Raw genomic sequence first — 18,359 nt, 5'->3', positions numbered from 1 at the left:
ATCCACCATTACCCCAGAACACAAGTCCTTCTAATCCAGGGATGGCACCACTGTCCTCTGAGCTGACCTCTGCCCTTGTAGGAGCATCTGTTAAAGGGTGCGAATAACTCATTGCAGTACTGTTGGTACTCATCTTACATCCAGCTTTCCCCAAACTCTTCCAACTCTTCAAGGGTAGCCCACTGGTAACAGCCTCTGCATGGGTAAGGGGGTCAAGGTCAGGGAAGCTAAGCGTCAAGCTCACAAGGACACAGAGTGGGAATGACAAGCTGGTTTGAGCTGAGTTCTCTATTACCCCAAACCTTTCTTTTACAATAATAGTCTTATCACAGTGCAAGTCCACAGTAAATGTCAGCGAATAAATGTCTACTTAATCTTAGAGTTTCCAGGCAGGATTGTGTGTGCATAGCCTTGATACAGGAAGACTTATTTTATAATAGAGTCATGCTAACATGTCCCTGCGGAAATGAAAGTCAACTGCTAACCTCGGGGCAAAACTCACAGCAATGGGCTTATATGTCTGTCACTAGCTCTGCCCGTCAGCTTTCTATTATTGTCATAAAATATCCGAAACAATCAACTGTAAGAGTAAAAGAGAGAAGTTCTTTTGGGCTTACAGTTTTGGTTAGCGAATGTGCTGCCTTTGGGCTGTGGCGAGGCTGCACGTCCTGCTGGGAGCACCTGGTAGAGGAAGATGCTCACCCGTGTCACAGCGCCTGGAAGCCACGGAAGAGACGAGGCTTGCTTTTGAACTCAAGGTCCATGACCATGGGTCTTAGTCAGGGTTGCACTGCTGTGAACAGACACCATGACCAAGGCAACTCTTATAAGGACAACACTTAATTGGGGCTGGTTTACAGTTTCAGAGGTTCAGTCCATTATCATCAAGGTGGGAGCATGGCAGTATCCAGGCAGGTATGGCACAGGCAGAGCTGAGAGTTCTACATCTTCATCGGAAGGCCTCTAGGAGAAGAAGGCTTCCAGGAAGTTAGGACGAGGGTCTTAAAGCCCACGCCTACAGTGATACACCCACTCCAACAGGGCCACACCTTTTAATGGTGCAGCTCCCTGGGCCGAGCATAGACAAATCATCACACGGTGTTGAGATAACTTTCTTTTTTTTAACTTTGTGTAAAGGTATGTCTCTGTATTTTCAATTGTTGATTCCGTAGGACAGAAAGCTAAATGCTGGCAGGAGAGTGGCATTGTTATGTCTACAGCCTTCGCCAGCCTTATGTTTGTAAATAGTTGTCCGTCCGCACCTGCTTAGACACTTGAAGGTAATCCTAGAGGCAGATTGTCTCACTGCTGATTGGTTGTAAATAAAGATCTCACAGCCAATAGCTGGAGCCGGAAATGGAGGGTGGGACTTCTGGGCACGGAGATTGCGGCAAAGGGAGAGCCGACCCAGAGGGAACAGACAAGGACTGAAGATGAGCAGAGAAAGCTATAGAGCTAGCCATGTGGCCAGTTGTAGGCTAGTTAGTCAGGTTAGGTATAGAATAGCCAGGAGACTGCCCAAGCAAAAGGCCTCGGCTTCAAACTATATAGAAGACTCCATGCGATTATTTATACTGCTGATTGTGTCGGAGAAAGTCCCACTATAGCCATGGCATAACACCCAGCTTCCTCCCACTAGCACCCCTCTCTTAAGGAGCCCACCACCTCCCAGTTGTGTGACACCGGGGATCAAGTTTGGGCTTCGGGGTATTTCAGATCAAAATTGTAGCACGAGTTCACTGAACAAGCTGGGCTCCCTTTGACGTCCTCTCTCAGGGTCACCCCACCCTATCCCTTGGATAAAATCCTGAGCTGGAATCATGGTTCTTCCAGCCTTTCTCATAGAATGGGACCTCTATCGAGGCGGATCGTCTAATGTTCCCACAGGCCCTCTGCAGGAGTGTGGCCTCCCTGCTAACACTGCGCACCCTGATATTTTTATACACCAGAAAAATGATTTTAATCACGTGTAAGAATACAGGGTGGCTCGTGAGGTTGCCTGACTGTAGAGGGACCCATAACACAGAGAGAAAGATGAAAGAGAAAGACCACCCAGGAGGTCCACAGAGTGAAGAGTTCCGTCTCTCCAGGCCCACAGACAAGGGGGATTCACGGTGCATTTAGGAAAGTAACCCCACACCTACCTGGTGTCCTAGAAAACGTCCTGATAATACTAAACTCTAAACTCTTTTGTTCCCATCCTAGAGCCCTTAGGAATTGAGTCAGCCACAAACTTCTGAATAGGGACCTGCCCCTCCACGAAACAACTGCTTTCTTGACCCAAGCGCCAACCGTATCTCCTTGCAGCAGTCTGTGGAAGGAGGGGACACCCCTCTCACCCAATTTCTCTTCTTCAGTGTTTGCTATTTCTCGTCAAGACCCAAGCTACACCTCAAATTTTGAACCCCATCCATTACCTCAGAAGTCATCCACACTGCCCCAATGGCGGCGGAAGACAGGGGTTCATGGTCTGTCAGTTCTTACTTATGAACACTAGGTGGCGACATTGCAATGGGAAGATGAAACATTGCTGCGTTCCTATGAGAAACCAACACGCTGGTGAAGAGATTGGTTTATACACCAGGATAACAAGCCCAGCGGCTGGACTGTATGTCGATGCCGATGCGATGCCGAGCTGAGCGAGTGTATGAGGTGCTTGTTAGTAGGGAGTTGCCTGTATTTGATCGTTACGCGATCTCCCGCAGAGCGCCATCCTGTCACCGCAAGTTTTCCCAGGGAGAGACCAAATAGGTCATCTTGAAATCAATTTATTGTAGTCCCTGAAACCTATGTCATAATAATCTCTAAGACAACTCCGAGACCAGGATTAATAAAGACACACAGTCTCTTGTAAACTGCTGGGAGAATAGGCGTCAGGTATTCTCATCAGAAACAATGACTGCGGGGTAGATATATTAGTTGGCTTGATCTGGTCATTTCATAGTGCAGAGATAACACCAAAACATTGAGCCGCACCCAATCAATAGCTATAATTACTTGTGAGTTAAAAAATAATAATAAAACAGGAAAGTAAAACGTAAAAGAACTAAAAGCAAAAAGAAGTCTACAGGTGTCTCTGTGTCGGGACACACATTTCTGAGTTTGGCTGACTTGCCCACATTCCTAGGAAGGACGTAGGTGTGGCTGTATGATCAACTTCAGCAGTTTTAAGTGCCTACTATGTGCTTTGGTCCCAAGGCTCCTGCAAGCCTCAGGAAAGCCCAGTTTTCTCATATTCTACCCTCAGACGTGCAAATAGAGACTCTGAGACTGGGAATTTGAGGGAAGCAGGAAGGTGGCTGTTCCCTGTTCCCTGTCCACCCTATCATGCTATACAACCAGGACCACTCCTGAAAGTTGACCCGGGAGGTCCTGGGATCCTGAGGGCACTCAGCTTCCCTCTTGCAGGCACTCTAGCTGAATCTGTGGATCTCCTCTGCCCCCTGACCCTTGGTGCCTGGCTGAACTTTCCCATCAAGACAGCCCAGAAGAAGAGGGACTCTGACACTCAGCCAGGTACCACTCACCTTCAGGTCTGTCCTCTACGCACAGGATCATGGAGACAATGGCTTTCGCCCCAGCTCATGGGTCTTTCCTCAAATGTTTATCCCCCAAAGGCAGGGAGGAGTAACAGTTGTGCTGTCCTCTGAGCTCCTGTGCAGCAGGAGACAGAGACTCTGCACCCAAGCAGAGAAAGCCCACGAGGCAGGCACCCAGGAGTTAACTCCAGCACCACAATACCTCCTAGCTCCCCTTCATTCTTTGGATCCCAAGTGATGGCCAGAGATCACTCTTCTTGTATTAAAAACCAACAATAATTAAACACCCTGCAGTGGCCTGAGAAGGAACCTCTAAACAGTCTTAGCCAACTTTTCTTCCCGCAGCAGCAGGGGGCGCTGCTGGGGCTGGAGGTCACTAGGTGTCCACTTTGCCAGAAAACTCTTTAAGCTTGAACTTATCATCAAGTCCTTTGGAAAATTCTGGACTTTAAGACTTTAGTCAATGACTTACTCTGGAACATTTAAATGAAATTAAGCTGTAGGCTGACATCTGGGTCACTGACTCTGCCCCCTTGCTTAGGCAGCTGTGGCCAACCTGTGTATCAGCACTTGGAACTCTCTGTGTATCAGCCTTTCTAGTCCCCTCAGCCAGTCTGCGAGCAAATGCTCTGACCAGTGACACTTTGCAACAACCCCCAGGGCAAGGACAGGCTGCCTGCCTGGTACTATGAGTCACTTTAGTAACCACTACTACCCATAGCATCCCTTCCTCGAAGGGCAGCAATGGTCTGATCTCAGTGTCATAGTAAGATGCGTCTCTAGTGTCCACTCCCAAGAGCTGAACCTGGCAGATAGCTAGAGTGACTCCAAGCCTTGTGCTTGGGCAGGAGACTTCTTGTAGACACTGACATTAGGTCACAGGAGAACTGTCAGCCTGCTTCATGCACTTCTTGGTTGTCATTATCGAAAACATCAGCTACTGGAGTGTATGATAAGGGTCCCCTGGAGATCAGTCCAAGGTGGAAGGGGTAACAGACAATGAGCAGTGTCTCTGTGATGTTGTTGCTTACAGCCAGGGACACCACTGTTTCCCACCTGCTCTGTGCTGAACTCACGTTGGCTCCCTGAGGCACCTACACAAGCTGCCCATGCAATAAACCTTACCCAAGTGAAGGAACATACACACAGACAAAAGCAGAAGCCCTCACCTCTTAGTTTCACACAGAGGCTCAAAGTGGCCTCAAATATACATCGGAAATTCCACAAGTGTGACCTTCGGTAGCATAGCCCCCGTCAGTTGCGTGCAGGCAGAGTGCAGAGGTCCTCCCTCTGTTACCGCAGAGGTCCTCCCACAGTTACCACGCACAAACTCTGGGAAGTTGATGGCCTTAAGGCCTGCAGACCCCGGCTTAGGGCATAGAAAGAAAACTTTTTGTTCCCCCACAGCCAATCATAAAACTAAGAATATTGAGTGTGAGGTCCTAGTGAGTAAAAGCTGTTGCCTGGCCTGATGATCACCTAGCCATGACCAGTCTCTGGGACCTAAAGGATTAAAGAAGAAAAGTGACTCATTCGAGTGCACACATGCACACTCACACACACATTATATATATATATATATATATATATATATATATATAAAATATATTATATATAATATTATATAGTCACACACAATAACTCTGACAGTTGAACCATGAGGATATTACCCTCATTTTTCTAGCTTTCCGAGTCATCTGTAATGCAATTCTCTGACACACCATGCTTGACTATAGAACCTCCCGTTCTAGAATAGCCTTACGTCCCTCCAAAGGAAGGAGCACTGTCCAGAGAGGTGACGAATGGCCTGGACAGACAGCCTCCCTGGGCTAGCCCACCTCAGCCAATTACTGCTGGGTTACATTCTTTTTCTTCAATTGTGTATCTTCGCCAAAACCAATGATAAAAATTAGTTTATTATAGATCTCTGAGCTTTAAATATGACGACTCATGTCATGAAATACAATGTCAAGTAGATTTGTCATTGCTGTCTTCCCTGAAGAAAAGGAGTGAAAGGGAATAGAGGGAGGGAGGAATAAAGGAAGACAGACAGACAGACAGACAAGCCAGGTAAATGCTTCAGGACTGCCACTCCCCCCTCCTCACACATATTGACAAGGTGTTGCTTGTTGGACTGGCCTGTGCGCCCCTGCTACCACTCACTGCCATGATTCATTTTGAAAACCCTTGAAAGCGTATCCTGCCAGTCTAAGATCCTGTTCACCTGTGACACAGATAATAAGAAACTAACGTTATCCCCAGCAAATAATAATTTTTGTGAAATCATAAGAGTTTTCTCTCTTTTCTGCACACATTGAGAGCTTTTGTTTTAATTTTGAACCTACAGGTCAAAGAGCAAGAAAAGTGAGGTTTGGGACTAGGGCTTGTCTTGTGTATTATCCTGACAGTGAGACAGGAAAAGAATAAATCTCCACTGAGAGAGTTCACAACATTGCAAGTATCCTTGTGGCTGGACATAGTGTTCCCTGATCCCAGAAAAATACACACACACACACACACACACACACACACACACACACATGCGCGCGCACGCGCGCGCACACGCACACACACATAGACATATACAAACACATGCACATGTATACAAACTTGTTCCCAGCCACCACCACGCCCTAACCAAGAGATGGAGCCTGAGTTTCCTCCTGTTGCAGCTGGAGACTGAGGTCACATTACAGTTGCCCCAGTTAGTAGAATGTTATAGACAGACTAAGGAACTTTCAAGGCTGATGAGTTTCTCACTCATCTCTATCTTGTTATTGACAGGTGGAAAGTGTGTGATGCTGGACTGAAACAGGCAGGAGACATCACAGCAGGAGTGGTCTCCAGAGCCTCTGGGGAGGGGCTCAGGTTGAATTGTCTCCTGAGAGATGGCAGCATATGCTAAGAGTACATGAGAGAAAGGGGGAGAAACAGAAACAGAGACACAGAGACAGAGACAGAGACAGAGACAGGGAGAGAGGGAGAGGGAGAGAGACAGAAACAGAGAGACAGAGAAGGAGAGATGGAAGGAGAGATACAGAGAGACAGAGAGGAAGAGAGACAGGGAGAGAGACAGAGAGAGAGAAGGAGGGAAGGAGAGAAAGAGACGGAAAATTTCTTCAGAGACCATTAATCCTACTGATTGATTTATTTTTTAACTCAAAAAAGTTGTGTGCACCATGCTGTATTGCTGTATGCATACATTGCGTGGTACCTAAAAATCAGGCCTATATGTTAAATACCCCTACACACCTTTAAGGGGGTGGGGGTAGTACCACTTAAAAGATCTGCTCTTAAAATATTTTCAGGTATTAAACCCTGTGGCACTGTCTGTTGTCGCTATAGTGTACAAGATGGGTCCTGTCCTTACTCCTGCCAATTGAAAGTTTGCCTCTTCAGCCACCGTGCCCTAAAGCCATTAGCAAACTGCCCTTTCACTATTGTTGAAACTACAGCATTTTCGACTCCGAGAAGTAAGACCTTATCGCATGTGTCTGTCTGTGTCTAGCTAAATTCTCTGAACAAGTCTTCCAGAGTCCTCCGTGGTGTCATGAAGGACAGAGTCTCTACCTTAAGCATGACTAGCCTGCCACTGTGCATACAAAGGGCACTTCCTCCGGCCAATCTTCCTGTTGGTGCACACCAAGGTTGGTTCTAAAGCTTGGCTGCAATGAGTGGGGGTGCCGGGGCCTCTCCTGCTGTCTGTTCTCTATCCTATGCTCAGCAGTGGGATAGCTGGCTCCCACGGTAGCTCCACCTTAGATCTACACAAAGCCTCAGTAAAGCCCCACACTGTGACTACACTATCCTCTCTGTTCTCTCCCAGGCAACGAAGCAGGTTCTCCCAGAAGCCTAGCTGCGCCAAGTTCCCTCACCTAACGTAGATGCCTTTCAACATCCACATGACTGGAGAGCCTCATGCCCTTCCTTCTGAGACATACTGCAGTACTGGAAGCCAGAGGTTAAACTACTTCCTCATAATGTGGTCTTGGTACCGAGCCAAAAGGGAATTGCACTCCCACGGAGAATTAATGATCTGTCCAACAGTGCGCACAGCTCAGAACTCTCATATAACATTCAGCTCAGATACAAGTAAAGGACTAACTCAGATTTCAAAGACTTTAGCCACACTCAAGTACAAATGAACCTGAATGGCTTTTAGCTGTGGCGGCCAGAACCCCAACTGTCCACCCCACATGAAGAGCAAGCAAGCCCTTCTGTGTCACCTCAGACAGGACCTCGCGAGATGAGCCCAACATTCAGTCCCCATCTTTAAAAAGAATCCGCACCAATATGGGAGCCCCATTTAAAAGGAGTTCCTAAGACGAAATCACATTTGTAAAACAGTTATTAACTATGCACAAACAAGTTTCCTAAATAGTAACAATCAGTGAATGATTGATTAGCAACGAGATGCTGCAGATTAGAAGTCTGAAGGCTTTAGGAAGTAGAGCTGTCGCTTGGCTCACAGACCGGAGACAAGAGATGGGCACCCAGGTGGGCGGGTCTGAGCCCGGTGGGCGGGTCTGAGAAGCAGTGCAACTTCTCGCTTATCGTCCTAAAGGCTGCCTTGGAACCTGGAACCTGACTACTCAACAGTTCTCTGCTGCTCCAATTGTGGTCCTGGCCAGAATTATGATCCGGAACCACACTCGCTCTGCTTGGCCGCAAAGTGTGGTACAGAGCTGTGGTAACTGAGCCTCAAACCTACCTGGCCTTCTCCTAAGGCCATTCAGACTCCATTTCAAAACAGAACCTAGCGCCACCCCCATCTTCTCATTCAGCCCTGGGCAGAAGTGTGTCGATTGACTTTGGGGTGACTAAGGTAGAATTTGGTGTCCTGCAGGGGTGCCCAGCCTTCACTAAGTCCAGCTTAGTGTGGTGAGTGTGAGACTGGGAGCAGACAGAAGGACGGGGGGGGGGGGGGGGGCGAGGGGGATGAGGAAGGCTGGAGACGGCTTCTAGCATGAGGTAGTGATGTAAGCGAGCCCTGAGAAGCAGAGGAAGGGAGAAAGCAACGGAAATCCTACCTACGCAGTTTCCCATCACTGCGACTGATAGCTGGGATCTTCCACTGAAACGGAAGGAAGAAGAGTTTCTCTCTGGCTCAGTCTCAGAAGATTCAGACCACGGACCTTGGTCCTGTGTCTCTGGGTCTATGGTGGCACAGCACATGTGGCGGGGACATGTGGCACAGAACTGATCATCTCATGGTCAGAAGCAAAAGAAGGTAGGAAGGGGCTGGTGTCCCAATCACTTCAGGGACTCATCTCCAGAGACCTTAAGTCTTCCGATTAGTGTCCCTCTCCCAGAGGTTCCTCGAGTTACTGTGATGACTGTTTTTTTTCTATATGAGCTGGAGTCATCGGAGAGGAGGGACCCTTAATTGAGAATAGGCTTCTATAAGATCTGGCTGTAGACACGCCTGTTGGGCATTTTCTTCAGTAATGTTTGATGTGAGAGGGTGGGGCCACCCCCGGGCTGGTGGTCCTGGGTTCAATAGGAAAGCAGCTTGAATGTTCAAGCCATGGTGACCAAACCAATAAAGAGCCCCCTCTCTCGCCTCTGCATCAGCTTCTGCCTCCAGGTTCCTGCCCAGTTTGAGTTCTTGCCTTGGTTTCCTTCAGTGGACTGTGTTCCAGGATGTGTAAGTCAAAGAGACCCTTTCCACCCCAGGTTTCTTTTCATCTGCTGTTTCATCACCGTGATATGCCTAAGATGTAATCCTGACACAGCTAGGGACCAAACTTCTGGACATGGGCCTTTGGGGGGCACGTGAATGTAAATTGCACCAGGTACTAGGAGAAGAGAGGGTTGAATGAGCAAAGACAGGGCCAGGGTCTGAGAAGCTGGGGTGGGGGTGGGTTCAGGGGGCACAGCAGGGCACTGATATGACCTCCACTGGCTCCTATGCCCCCTGCTGGCTCTTTGCTATGGTGATTGCCATGCTCTTGGGAATTTTGAGTTCTTAAATCTCTGATAACTTGAGATTGAGTTACTTTAGGAGGATTTGTGCCACAGGAAGTAGCCAATGTTACCCACTGGGGTTTTGAACTTAATGGAGGACCAAGTTGACCTTGCATAATGCTGGACCCTGTATGTGAAGAACCAAAATCAGCTTGTTGACTTCAGAGGAAATGCTCTCTTGATTGCAAGTACCAGGACCTTGTGCTGAGGTTGTTGGATTCTCCTGGTGACGCCACAAATGGATCAGGCCTTCAGGAAGGGACACAGCCAAGGACCTTGGACACTGTCCAGAAGGCTAGCTTCCAGTTCTGCTTTCTTCAGACCCCAGTCTCTGGCTCTACATTAATTTTTGTTTGTGTTTTAATTTGTTTTGTCCTCTTCCCCCATCTCCTTTTTCTCTCTCAATAGTGTTTCTGTGACTGTTATCTGGAAACATGGCTGCCAAGAGCCTCCCATTTTAACTATGGCAGCCCCTGATAACTCACTTCCCTTTTCTAGTTCTTGCCCTAGAGGACTGCCATCCTCTCCCTTTGGCCCGGATCCATCCTTTTTGGATGGGCCTTCCCTGCAGTGGAAGATGGGATTCAGGAAATGGACTTCTCATCCTTCATTGCTCAAGGACCCATCCTGGACATGTCAGCCGTGGCCAGAGGTAGTTACGTGAATGCTAAAGTTCATAGTTAACACTGGGTATGTCGGGGGAAAGGGTGGCCTTCCCAGAGGGGAACAAAGTCCCAGGCAGAAGGGCAATTGGTGCCAACCTGGATGAGACTGCAGAGGGCCCAGACCACAGGTGGGTGGTGTGAGCCGTGCCCAGTGATAGCTCAGCCCAGGGCTCACCGGGGAGGAGCGTCCAGGTTGATTCCTGTTGTGGATCGCTGTGGCTCTGTTACTGGGACAAGTACAGACATAACAAGCCAGCCTTGGTTCAGTGGCCATGACTAGCAGGTCATCTGCTCCCATCCAGAAACAAGGGTATTCATCTCACCTTAGCCTCATTCTCAGAGTGCTGAACTAGGTTCCCTCCCTTTCTAGTGACAGACTCCATCCTGTCCCTTTAATCCCTTTCCTTCCTGGTACTTTGCAAATGCTCAGTGTCCCCCACCAAGGCCACAGGACACACTCCATGTTCACACACACACACACAAGGGGCCTTTAAACCCTTGGTGGTGCCTCCCTTAGCCATGTGGGATCTCACTGCTGCCTTTGTTTCCCCGACTCCAACCTTCTGGATGCTTCCTTCTTACAGCTGGGTGCACTGACGTTAGTGAATCTTACTCTGCTTTGATAAGAAAGCAGTCTTTCACAGTGGCGGGAATGTCAGACTACAAGAGGCAGAAAGAGTTGAAATAGGACTGGAGAGAGGCAGGGGCAGCTCCAGGGCCAGGGCTTAACTAGTACTGAGAAGTGGAGGGAGAGGTGGCCAAGTCAGAACAAGGTGGAGACTCTGAAGAAGAGTTAGAGGTGGGGGCTGAGGGGAGGGGAGCTGGGTCTATGGTGGCACTCAGGGGAGCTTTAGAGTTTTGCTTATAATATAAAGAAATGAATATCAAAGTGACTGAGGTGGAACATGCACGCATATACACACACATCATATACACACATGACACACACATATACACAGACACACATACACACACAACATAAACACACATACACATATATACATATAACACACACATATACACATACACAGACATACACTCCATATATGCATACATACATACATACATACATACATACATATACACAACACACACACTGCAAAAGAATACTAAATAATTTACGAGCCAGATTCCATTCATATCCCATGCTTGTAATCCTAGTGTTTGCGAGTGGAGGCAGGAAGATCAGAGCTGAAGGCCAGCTTCAGCTACACACTGAGTTTGAGGCCAGTCTGTGCTACAGGAGATATAGTACCATCGATAGCAGAATTAATATCATAGGCTAGAGAGATGGCTCGGTGGCTAAAGCACTTGTAACAGAGTCATGAAGACTGAGCCTGAGATCCCCAGAAACTATGTAAAAGGTTGGCAGATGCGCTGGTCACCTTAATCCCAACACTGGAGAAACAGACTGCGGATCCCTTGGACAAGCTGGCCAGTTACACTAGCCAGAATTGGCAAGTTCCGTTCAGTTGAGAGATCCTGCCTCAATAGATTAAGTGGAACGCAATCAAGGAAGACACCCAATGTCAACTTTGTCAAATGTGTGTCTGTTTACATAGACACATGCACACACTCACGCATACACGAACATGCAAACATACATGTATGCATAAGCACACACCACAGTAGACAGCTCAGAGGACTCTTATAAGCTGGGCGCCAATCCCCCAAATCCAGGAATGAGATGTTCATAGCATTCAGGATGCTTCTGTCACAAGGCATCATTTCTAACAAGGGGAATCAACTTGTGGTAGTTCAAATATGCTTGGCCCAGGGAGTGGCTCAGGAAATGGCACTATTTGTGGGTGTGGCCTTGTTGGAGGAGGTGTGCCACTGTAGGTGTGGGCTTTAAGACCCTCCTCCTAACCACATGGGAGCCAGTCTTCTGTTTGTCTTCAGAATAAGATGTAGAACTCTCAGCTCCTCCTACACCATGTCTGCCTGGATGCTGCCATGCTCCTGCCTTGATGATAATGAACTGAAGCTCTGAACCTGTAAGCCAGACCCAGTTAAACGTTGTCCTAGGTTCTGGTGTCTGTTCTCAGCAGTAGAACGCTAACTAAGACACGGTTGTATGGCTTCCTATTCTGCATGTATAAATAGAACAGTGTGGTATATTCTCTTTAGGTCCAGCTGCTTGGGCTCAGCAGCCTGCATGGAATATTCATCACACTGACTGACTATGGAAGCTATGACTCATTCTCACTAGTGCAGAGAAGTCTCCTGGATGAGCGAGCCTACTGCAACTGATCTCTGTCCGTGTGCATCGTGCTGTTTCCAGCAGGGACTTGACATACTCGGCTGACAGTTAATGATCTTTATTCCCTGAACCATCCAGTTGCCTGGCATCAGGCCACATAGCAAACTTAGCAGGCCCGAGTTTAGCCAGCCCAGTCATAGAACAAAGTATTTCAGAGCCATATGGCAAGAAAGACAGAGGAAGACTGATAAAAAATAAAAATTGTCCTGTACTGGATAGAACTCAAGACATCATCACAAAACTATAGAACACAGTAACGTTCCAAGGACTCCTTCCATACACTAGTTCTCTGTACGAGCCTCACAGTGACATCAGAACAATGGGATGCTTTGTGTAATCCCTGACCAACATGCTGCGGTGATGTGACCCTCTCGGCATTGCTAGATTTTGTTACAAGACACACCTGAAACCTACTCCTTTTATGGAGAGAGACACCAATCTGGTTTAAATTACTTCTCCTGCTGGCTTACCAGTTTGCTCTTCTTATCTCAGTGTGTGTTTGCCTTTCAGAAGGAATTGAGCCGTTCATTAGGCAGGAAGTAAGACTCCGTGAGCTCGGAGAAGCCAGCCCACCCCTCCACCTGGTTTGTAGTTAGTAACACAGTCTCTACTGTAAGAATTTTTATTTTATTAGCGTTGACATTTACTCCTGCATTTGAATTGCAGAAAACCACCCTCCCAAAATAAACTCTCAAAGCCCTGTTGACCTTGCCATCTGCATGAATTATGTAGTAGCAAATGTTAAGGTCCCACTTCGAGGCTTTGCCTGATGATGAGACTTCCTGTTTCCTATGTGAAATAAAAAAGGAGGGTGGGTGGGGAAGCAGGGAGAGGGGACCCACCAGAGGGGACATTACCATGGTTAGTAACTGGATCCACGCGATGGCGTCCTGGAGCAGTCATGGGTGAGAAGCATGTGGGCACATTTATAATTTGCAGGGAACACTGGTAACCCTGTCAGTTGACTCCGTGTGCATAAATACTGTTTTGGATAAGGATGGGGGAGAAAAGCTGTCTGTAGTCCTGAGGAGTTCTTCTACATCATTGGTCAGTTCTCCATATGGAAGATAAATGTTCGCTTCAACAGCTTTGAGTTTGAAATAGTACTGAGTTTTGACCCAGGAAAGACTAGAAGAACATCAAGAGCCCACGGACCTGGATGTCGGGCCCTGATCCCTGCCAAAGGGCAGCACAAGTTCTCTCTAGGTAACCAGCCTCACTGAAATCACGGCCGTTCACAATACACAAATGTGTCTTTTACTCTTCTGTTCTTTCCTATTCTGTCTGTGGCTTCTGCTTCTGCGAGGAAGGGCCACACATATGAACAGGTGAACCGCCTAGACACTATAAATGATCTTTGGTCCAGCCCCATGATGGCCTTGGATTTATTACTTCGACCCTTGGGCGTGTAGGTGGGGTTGTTGGCAAGCAGACGTGAGGTGGCCTGGGCTTCAGGATCCATGATCAGTGTTTTAAAATTAAGATATAAAGTAGAAAACAATGTTCATCTCTTTTCTAGAAGCAGACCGTTGACCCTCTGGGGCACACCATGCATATCCACACCGAGGGGAGGCCTCTTCCGAGGGTCTTTGGAGAGCCCAGAAAGCCTTTTAGCTGTAAAAGATCCAGTGGCTACCAAGTACCAGCAGTTCTAGCTTCATAGCTTTTTAGTCAACTGGGATCCTGTTGCGATGAGGTTAACATGATGAGCAGACAAACATCAAGTCCGTTTCCAGTGCCGTGGCTGACCTTGGATGGCACAGTGGTCCTTAGGGCCATGGGATGGGTGTGCACGCAGAAAGAAGGGGGAAAGCACGCCCTTTGCAGCAAGCCAACCCAGCACTCAGCGCTAGGGATAAAAGATACAGAGTCTGTCCTCAGGGGAATCAGCCTAGTGATAACCCAAGTAATGGTAATGAGGGTGGAACGCACAAAATGTGAAGTGTAAGCCTAATATTCTCCACCACACATGAGGAAGCTGGGGTCCAGAGAGAGGAGAAATGGCTTGACTGAGGTTATCAGGCCCCCACCTCAGACTTGGTTTCTTTTTGCATCAACCCCTTGCCAAGCTTTCTCTCCCAGATGGGCTGCTACTACTACAGTAGCTTGTGTGTCTGTGCTTTGAATCTAAGTGGGTGTTCTGCTTTGAATCCAGTTACAGCTTGGATATGGTTTATGTCCTAGAAGCTTGGCCCCCTGTTTATTGGTATTAAGAGGTGATGGAATCTTTAAAGAAGTGGGTCCTAGTGAGAAGAAATTAGGTTATTAGGGGTGTCACCCTTGGAAGAAACTAATGTGAGTCCTGAAGGGGTAGGTTAGTTCTCTAAGGCTGAATTGGCGACTTGTGATGGTTGTCACAAGGTAAGTCTGGCTGCTTTGCCTCATACTCTCTGGCTTTCTTTCTCACCTCGTGATCTCTCTCTCTCTCTCTCTCTCTCCCTCTCTCTCTCTCTCCCTGTCTCTCTTCCTCTCTGTCTCTCTGTATCTCTCCTTCCATCTCTCTTTCTCCGTCTCTCTCCCTCTCTCTGTCTCTGTCTGACTCTGTGTCTCTGTTTCTGTTTCTCCCCCTTTCTCTCATGTGCTCTTAGCATATGCTGCCATCTCTCAGGAGACAATTCAACCTGAGCCCCTCCCCAGAGGCTCTGGAGACCACTCCTGCTGTGATGTCTCCTGCCTGTTTCAGTCCAGCATCACACACTTTCCACCTGTCAATAACAAGATAGAGATGAGTGAGAAACTCATTAGCCTTGAAAGTTCCTTAGTCTGTCTACAACATTCTACTAACTGGGGCAACTGTAACGTGGCCTCAGTCTCCAGCTGCAACAGGAGGGAGCTCAGGCTCCGTCTCTTGGTTAGGGCGTGGTGGTGGCTGGGAACACGTGTGTACATGTGCATGTGTTTGTATATGTCTATGTGTGTGTGTGTGTGTGTGTGTGTGTGTGTGTGTGTATGTGTGTGTGTGTGTGTGTGAGTGTGTATGTGTGTGTGTGTGTGTGTGTGTGAGTGTGTATGTGTGTGTGTGTGTGTGTGTATGTGTGTGTGTATGTGTGTGTGTGTGTGTGTGTGTGTGTGTGTGTGTGTGTGTGTGTATTTTTCTGGGATCAGGGAACACTATGTCCAGCCACAAGGATACTTGCAATGTTGTAAACTCTCTCCGTGGAGATTTATTCTTTTCCTGTCTCACTGTCAGGATAATACACAAGACAAGCCCTAGTCCCAAACCTCACTTTTCTTGCTCTTTGACCTGTAGGTTCAAAATTAAAACAAAAGCTCTCAATGTGTGCAGAAAAGAGAGAAAACTCTTATGATTTCACAAAAATTATTATTTGCTGGGGATAACGTTAGTTTCTTATTATCTGTGTCACAGGTGAACAGGATCTTAGACTGGCAGGATACGCTTTCAAGGGTTTTCAAAGTAAATCACGCTCCCTATACACACATCCATTTGTAGTTGACAGGGTGGCAGCCCAGTCCTCTTTGAGGTCACAAGAAGACAAAGTTTGCTGCTTCGTGGTAAAAGCTCTCACTGGATAAAACAGCAGAGGTTGGGGGTTTGTCTTGTGCACCCTACTTTTAGCTGCTGATGTCTGTGCCCAGAGATCTGTTTACAGTCCAGATGCTAGCACTGTTATGACTATTAAACATCTCCTGTATCAATGTTGTGTAAGGAGTGCTCCCCGACTGTCTCTGATTGGTTAATAAGGAGCTGATCAGCCTGTGGCTGCGCAGAGAAGGCTGAACTCAGATCCCAGCCAGGGGTCCCAGGGAGAGAGAAGTAAGAGAAGGACTAGGAGGAAAGAAGGTGGGCAGACCACGTGGAGAGACCAGGATGACTTGACAAGAGGTCAAGGTGAGAGAGCAGATACGAGGGCCCAGAACAAGCCAGGGCAAGACTAGACTGGCATATCACGGAACATTCGTCTGGGTATTAGCAGCCTTAGAGGGTTAGAATAGCTCAGAACCTGCTCAGATATGCCTATGCTTGCAGCTTGTTAATAAACTTAACAGGTCTTTGTGTCAATTATTTGGGAGCTGGAACGGGAAGAGATAAGATTTCATGCCTAAGTTGCAGTCTCCAGGCAGAGTAACTAGATGGAAGGTTTTCATGCCTTTCAGCTGGGGAAGTGGCTGAGACACGAGTAGCCCTCTATCATAGCTCATAGTTGCCCCAGGGAAAAGGAAAGCTTGGCATTCAGTGACCTCGGAGCCCAGTGGCTGTGGCTCCCTCCCCAGCACAGGAGGAACACTTTGGACAGCAAGGAAGGCCAAGCTGATGAACCTAAGCAACAGACTAACAACTGGCCAGTACAGTAGAATTTGCCTTAAAAAATAAAGCCAAGCCTTTTCTCTGCCTCAAAGGTCCAGTGTGAAATTAGAAAAGGGCTGTTGGCTCACACATATGTCCTCAGCTCCTAACTCATCTGTACCCACTTCAGCTCCTCCTCCACCCGACCAGGCCCCTGTCCCACCACAGGAAATCAAGGATTGGGCTTTTCTATCTCCTCCTCCTAACCTGCCCTCTGGCAGTAATGGTCTCTAGCTCAAGAGCCTTCGATGGCTGTGGGTTGCATTTATATTTTTCCATCCTGCCCCAGCCTGGCTCAACGTCACTGCCCTATGACTTCCTTCATGTAAACTTCCCTTTGAAATGAGCCAATGAGATCTTCTGACAGAGTCCCCGAGTGCCCTCTCGCCAGCCTGTCTAAATCCTACCTATTTTTCAGGATCTAACTCAATTGCTCCATGCAGCCTTCCCTAATCCCTATGCCTGATGGGGACTTATCGGTGCTCTGCCTTCTCAGAACACGTCACTACTGCCCATATCGTTGCTCCAGCTTCCATTTTCTGCTGTGGATCACAGTTACTAAGACTGCCCTATTTTTTTCCTAGAGCCAGGAGTATCCCATGGATAGAGGGTATATGCTCTCTCTCCTTCTCTCTCCCTCTCCCTTCCTCTCTCCCCATGGTCTCACTATGTAGGTAGCTCTGTCTATCCTAGAAGTCACTATGTAGAGCAGGATGGCTTTCAACTCACAGAAATCGGCCTGCCTCTGCCTCTTGAGTGATGGAGTCCAAGGTGTGTGCCACCAGGCTTGGCTGATGTGTCTTTGACATTGACAAAGTTCCTAGCAAGCCTTTGACAGCTGGGGCTCAAATTCAAAATGCACCGCATGCATATTTATCTGCATCCCTCCAGCTCGGTCCATTGGACTTGTGCATTTATTAACAAAGCCACTGTCTTTCCAGGTCAGAGCACCACTTTTCCCTTCCCCCAAGCCCAGACTCTTTCCTGATCACTTTTCTTGTGCAGATTTCTATACCTATTAAAAGTTACATCCATTCCCCACTCCAGAGCCACTTCTAGCTCCATCTTCTTATGGCCGGAACTTTTGTGAGGCACTTCAACATCTCTCTCTCTCTCTCTCTCTCTCTCTCTCTCTCTCTCTCTCTCACACACACACACACACCAAATTCACCTGACCAAAAAACCCAGCAGCTCAGAGTTGCAGCAGAACCCCCATGTGAGCATCCTCAGAAGCTGTGGTTGACTCTGGTGATCCTCCCATGGTGGTCCTCCCCTTGTCTGCACAGCCAGACTGGACACTTCCAAGTCCCAAGCTTTCCATCCTGGTTTCAGTCCCACCACATTGACCATGTCGCCTCCCACCTTCCACCTTTGCCCTAAAGGGTCTCAACCCACTTTAGTCCTGGGCCACATTCTGTATCCTGAGTAGGCCTTGTGTCTATTCACCAGAGCTCATCTCTGAGTGAGCCAGGACAATCTGCTCTAAGGGTTCTCAGACCCACTCTTTCCTGTGTTCAGGATTTCAAAATAAGTTCATAGGAAGGCAGTCTTTATTACTTTTTATTATAGTCGGTGACTAAAAAGTTCAACGTTTATGAATAAGATTATTAAAATATATG

The 18,359-nt window shown here is 47.8% G+C and overlaps 1 long non-coding RNA gene across 2 annotated transcripts; it reads left to right on the top strand.

The window, feature by feature from the left end:
* Window positions 1-8,088: 8,088 nt before the first annotated feature.
* Gm32767 lies at window positions 8,089-13,107 on the top strand. 2 transcript variants are annotated; one of them, XR_373754.2, is made up of 3 exons: window positions 8,089-8,420; window positions 10,005-10,158; window positions 12,302-13,107. It is a non-coding gene; the product is annotated as a predicted gene, 32767 (long non-coding RNA). The 2 variants fall into 2 exon arrangements; XR_373755.2 differs by lacking the exon at window positions 8,089-8,420 and adding an exon at window positions 8,494-8,769.
* The last annotated feature ends 5,252 nt before the right edge of the window (window positions 13,108-18,359 follow it).

The sequence above is a fragment of the Mus musculus genome, chromosome 1 (genome assembly GCF_000001635.26).
Source record: "Mus musculus strain C57BL/6J chromosome 1, GRCm38.p6 C57BL/6J".
Lineage (NCBI taxonomy): Eukaryota > Metazoa > Chordata > Mammalia > Rodentia > Muridae > Mus > Mus musculus.
Note: the sequence above shows the minus strand (reverse complement) of the source record. Positions and strands in the feature narration are given on the sequence as shown.